Source organism: Rattus rattus, chromosome 6 (assembly GCF_011064425.1).
Source record: "Rattus rattus isolate New Zealand chromosome 6, Rrattus_CSIRO_v1, whole genome shotgun sequence".
NCBI classification, from domain to species: domain Eukaryota; kingdom Metazoa; phylum Chordata; class Mammalia; order Rodentia; family Muridae; genus Rattus; species Rattus rattus.
The window spans coordinates 19621181-19627225 of record NC_046159.1 but is presented as its reverse complement, the minus strand read 5'-3'; the positions used below and the strand labels follow the sequence as shown (position 1 = coordinate 19627225).

Genomic DNA, 6045 nt, shown 5'->3' with positions numbered 1-6045 from the left:
CTAGATTAAATCCCCAGTCCCTTAGCTCAGCATTTTCAAGTGCATTCTTTAAGAATTATATGCTTGAGGGCCAGGGGTTTTGGGTGGGGTTGGGGAGTTGACTTAACAGTTAAGATCACTTGTGGCTCTTGCACAGGACCCAGGTTTGGTTCCCAGAACCTGGGGACCAGATGGTGGCTACCCATAATTCCAGTTCCAAGGGATCCAGCACCCTCTTCTGACTTCTGAGGGTAGTAGTCATACAAGTGGTACACATACACACAGACAGCCAAAACACTTAAAAACAGAAAAGAATGCCACAGATTTTTTTAAAATTGTTTGAGAACTTTTATATGCGTATAGGTCAAAAAACATTGCTTTCTTCTGGCTTTCTTTATATGTTTCCCAAGCTTATTGACTATTTGCATATTAATTGAAAATTGTCTATTTTTGTGCATTTACTCAGTGAGGGGAAGAGGTTTTTAGGCTTTCATTGAATTTTATGGGCTCTTATACTTACTATGTAACAAGAGAGATTTTTCTAGTCACAATTGCTATGAATTTTGATATTGTTTGCTCTATAATTTCTTTGGTTTTGGATTTTTAATTTTCAAGGCAAGGTCTCCCTGATGCTGCCCCTGGAAATCTCTGACTTGCCTTCCTCTGCTGGAACTAAAGTTGTGCCCCACCACTGCCTGGCTTGGTGCTTGTCTTTCAGTGTACATCAATTTTAAAGTTCTAAACAACTCCAAATGTACCACTCACTCTTCTTTGTAATTTCTGATGTATTTTTCTGCTTCAGAAGCTCTTGTGCCTTTCTCTTTGCAATTTCCTCATTAATTTTACCTTAAATCTCTCTGCAGTGTGTGCTGTTTTGTATGGACACACATTTATTCTGGTGTTTTCTTGATAACTGATTGGTTTCTTAATTTTTTATGATGATCAGCCTTCTTTTCAAATTATAATTCTTTTTTCTTCTTTAAGATTTATTATGTACAGTGTTCTGTCTGTAGGCCAGCAGAGGGTGCCAGGATCCCATTACAGATGGTTGTGAGCCACCTTGTGGTTGCTGGGAATTGAACTCAGGACCTCTGGAAGCACAGTAAGTGCGTTCAACCTCTGAGCCATCTCTCCAGGCCTGTAATTCATTATTTTATGAGCATTGATTTGTGTTTTGCCTGCATGTATGTCTGTGTGAGGGTGTCAATCCTCTGTAACTAGAGGTACAGACAGCTGTGACATGTGGATGCTGGGAATTGAACCCATGTCCTTTGGAAAAGCAACCAGTCAGTGCTCTAACAGTTGAGCCATCTCTCCTGCCACTCCTCTCCCAATTTGTAACTTTACTTCTTTTTTGTTTTCAAGTGCTTCTACAATAGAATGCCTGTTTATTGATATGTTGTATTTTTGTCTTATGTTAGATTTTAGTATGTATTTTTTACTGATTACCAGTTGGACATTGAAAAACTTCCTTCTAATGTATTACTCCTCCAAACTTTTCATTTTTCAGGTGCTGACCTGGACTCACACGTGGTGAGGGGGTCAGCTCTCCCATCTTCCACCGAGCTTCGGTTTTTCAGCCATCTCTCCAGGTCATGTGATCCTCGTTGGAAAACCACACACATCAAACATTTGAAAATAGACACCACTCATCTTGGGCAACAACATGGTTCAGAAGACCCTCCAGAGGATCTTCTGTCCTCAAGGAATTGATTAGAGACTTCTACTTGCAGAAAAAGCAAGGAGGGCTGATTACGGGGAAAAAGATGCCTACAGAGCTGGCAGGCTGAAGGAAAGAGAGAACATAGAGGGGAAACTACCCTACTGTAAGGCCCTGGACTCTTGTCTCGTGTACACCTTAATGGAGCTCATCTTAATGGGGCTCTGGGTGTAACTTGGGTCCTCACTCTTAGTACTTTGCCAACTGAGCCATTCCCCCAACTCTGTGTTGTCTTTTCTATACATCCTCAAGCTGCTATAGACAAAAGAGAATTGAGACACTTTCTCTCCCTAAATCTGGGCATAACTATTAAGACACTGTTCCCCTTTCCAGTGTCAGTCTCAGTCTGTGGTAGTGGTGAGCAGTGGACCGAGTACCCATTTACCATAATGTAGAGTAGATTCAATGACAAGTGCAGCTGTGTACATCAATTTGTTTGTCCATCACTACCACTCTACAGCTCAGCTGGACACTGCCCAACTCAGCTGCCCATATATTCTCTCTCTACAACCCAAGAAAGAGGAGCCCCTGCTCTCTGGAACACTCTAATTCCATTGCAGAGGCTAAGAACAGAATAACAATCAGGGATGTGTGCTATGTATCCAAGGCTTAGGGGTGGTGAGTCATGCCCTCAACACCTGCTTTTCAACCCACCCACCCTTAACCACCCCCAACAAACCAGGTTTCATTACTATGCCATAAAAGAAACAGGAGACACCAGATCTCATTAAATGTGTAAATAACTTTAAACTTTTTTGAGTCAAAATTGCATAAACACAACTATAATATAATTAATAGAAAAGTTAAATACAAACTACCACATGTAAAATAGGTTATTGTAAACCTGGTGGTATCAACCCTAAATACTAAACCCCCAACTTCCACAGTGGGAATGTTAATCTAATGAAGAACATTTCAAGTTCATCTTAATATACACTAAAATTTTTTAAGAAAAATTTTTTAAATTAAGTAAAACTATTCAAATGAACAGTTCAATCCAACCCTAGATGGGGCTTGAGATAAAAAGTGGCCATTTGCCATTGTATTTTCTTCAAATCAACTTCCTAATCTAATGTAGTTCTGGGAAAGAATGAGTCTTTAAATGACCATGATGCTTTTCTTCATAGTCCTGGATGAGCAGGCAGTAGTTGGGCCAAAATTCCCTACCCTGTACTAGTCAGTCAGTAGAGTATGGTGGTTCAGAACAGCCTATGTCTGGGCAACCCATTTTCATTTCTTAAACTATTTTCAAGCTTAAAAAAAACCAAAATACTAAAAAAAGCACCACCACTACTCCCAGCTTCAATTTAACAGCATCGAACTCCAGCATTAGCGATGCTAGTGAACAGCTCCAGCTTCTTCCTGCTGATGTCCCTCCTGATCTTCTGCAGGGGATGACAAGATGAGGGCATTCCTTTTGGAAATAGTTGAAACAGGGATTAGAGTATTGGAAAATGATAATGGCCAAGGATTTCAAGTGAGTTAGGGAAAATAATCAGTGGGGTAGGTTCAGGAAGGAAAAAAAAGTAAGAAAATGAAAAAAACAAAAACAAAAAGAAAGAACACCTAGCAAACCAAAATGGGGGAAAAAACAACCAACAAAATGACAAAAAAAGGAACAAGAAGCAAAAAATGAATAAATGAATGAATGAATAAATAAATAAATAAAACTAAAATCTAAAACCCAAAAAAACAAAAAACAAAAACAAAAAACAATGTCAAACACACACACAAAAAAAAAAAACAATACACAAAACAAAAACACAAACAAAAAACCAAAAAACAAAAAAGAAAAATAAATCGTGAAAAAAACCAAAAACCCCAAACTCAAACACAAAAAACAAATCCACACAAAAAACCAACACAACAAAAAACAAAACACAAAACACAAATACAAACAAAAAGAAAAACAAAAAATAAGACAAAACAAAACCAAAAACACAAACACAAAACCAAAAGCAAAACAACAAAAAACAAAAGCAAAACAACACAAAAACAAAACAACATAAAACAAAATAAAAAATACAACAAAAAACAAAACAGTAAAAAAACAAAATCACAAGAACACAAAAACAAAAACGAAAAACAAAACCAAAAACAAAAACAAAACAACAAAAAACAAAATCAGAAACACACAAAATAAACCATGAAAAAACAAAACGAAAACCACAAAAAACAAAACAACTAAAAAACAAAACAAAAACACACAAAAGCAAAATGACATAAAACCAAATAAACAACAAAAAACCAAAACAATGAAAAACAAATTACAAAAACAAACAAAAAACAAAACCAAAACACCAATTCCTTAAGTAAATCCAGCATTAAAATTGTACTTCTTGATTACATGCAGTTTCTAAGCTTGAGGTAGTTACATTCGTTCTAGAGATGGCATTAAGGTGGTAGTCCCACACCTCACGTTAGGACAATATTGAAGAGAGTGGGCTCCATCAGGTCAGAGAGCTCAGTACCTGTTTTAAGTCTTGGATGGAAAAGGACGGGCGGGAGCCATAGCAACCAGGTGGATGCTGTTATAGTAAGTGACTGTGCAGGATTTCCCACACCATCCTCTTCCTGAAGAGGGGCATGTGTTGCTGAGAAAAGGTCACAGGTTGGTCTCTAGAGATGTAATCTGCATATTTGCAGGTGAACATCCCACAGTCGCTCCCATTCAGTTGCTGAGGGATCTCCTGTGAAGTTAAGCTGTACTGCTTCCACTCCACAGGGTCCAGCTCGATGTCCCTTCGGGTCTTGCTCTCATTTTGTAAATAGTGGAAGATGGTCTCACAGATATTTTTCCCTGTCTGACCCATTGAATCGAGGTAGACAATGCTTCGCTTTCTTAAATCGATTACCACCAGGCTCCAATGGACCCTCTGGTGAATAGGCACCAAGATAAGTTCTTTTTCAAAGAGATTGATTCCCCGGGTCCATCTTTTCACAGAATTGTAACCTCCATGCTTTAGCTTGGGGTAAAGGAAAGTGATAAAGGCATGAAGAGCAGGGTAGCCTTGGTTTTGATTTCTCTGAACCAGAAGATTTATGTAGAGATTGATGACCTCATCATTGAGCCACTGACCGTTCTTCAAGTTCTGGATATCTCCTTTGGTGATTTGCAGTTTGAATCTGCTACTCAGGATTTCATTTTGGGGTCCTGGACACAATCCCTTCTTAATTTCCTTCTCCATCTCGTGTGTAACTTCTATTTCTCTGTTCTTTTCTTGGTCTGTAAGAGGCTTTTGCTCTGCTACAAGTACTGGCAACTTGTTGGGGAGTAACCTACCGCCGCCGCTGTCCAGGATGTCTGCATTCTCTGTTCCTGGAAAGCCAGGCTCCAAACTATTCCCCCTTACAGATTTCTCCTCTGCTCACTTCTTCTCTGTCTTGGTGGACCTCTGTAGATGGTTCTCGACTGTGCTCAGCTGTTTCTGATCCATGAGGATGCCCTGATATGCCACATTTGTTCTTCAAGGTGTCGGAAAGGTTGGGTGAGGCCTGTGTGGGTCGGACCTCATACGATGGCCACAATGAAGGTATTGAAGTGACTCTCCATACTTTTCCTTTTGGGGCTTTGATCTTTTTCCTCCAGGAAAGAATAGGGCTGCTTTTGACCCTTGCCACCATCAGTAAACTTCTTCTCAGTTATAGCCTGCTATGGAGATACTCTAGGGGTTTCAGTTTTCTTGAACTCTCTTCCAGGGGTATCTGTCCCTTTGCCTTGCCCAGCTGTTCTCTTTGAAACGCTAGGTCTTGATGCTCCTGAGGAGTCTTCTTCTGAGCCTTGCCAGGCTCCTTAAACACCATCTCTGTTCCATCCTGGCATTTCCTTTATTGACCTTGTCCCAAAGCTTTACACTCAGCCTTTGTCCCACTTTCGTCCAGGTGTTTCTGTTTTCGACCTTTTCCTTTAGCTTGGGGTTTCATCTCTGCCCTCGGCTCTTTAGGGCACCACATGGAGACCTGCTTGGATTGGTTTTTCGAGGATTCCGACTTTCAAATGTCCAAGGGAAAAGCAACCGTATGCCTGGCTCCGGGTGGGTACTCTTGGGTTGTTTCGGTAGGGGTCCAGGGTCTATTGGGCTCTTCTTTATGCAGTTGATTTGCATGTCAGGGTCAGTCAAAGACGTGTAAATTTGGCAATCAGAAACCTGGTTGGTGAATAGTCAGATGTTGGCAGTTCACCAGGGTCCACTCTGGGAACCTGTGGGGAATTCTAAGAAGACTTCCTCAGAAGTATCCTTCTAGGGGGCTGTCATCAGCTAAATGCCTAAAACTTTGAAATCAGACTGATTGTCCTATTCAAATCACTAGTAAGGCACCAGGTCTAAACCTAGCAGCTACCACTT

The 6045-nt window shown here is 40.2% G+C and overlaps 1 pseudogene; it reads right to left on the bottom strand.

Annotated features, from left to right (window-relative positions):
- Positions 1 to 4230: 4230 nt before the first annotated feature.
- Positions 4231 to 5653, bottom strand: LOC116903222 (annotated as a pseudogene).
- Between the last annotated feature and the right edge of the window lie 392 nt (positions 5654 to 6045).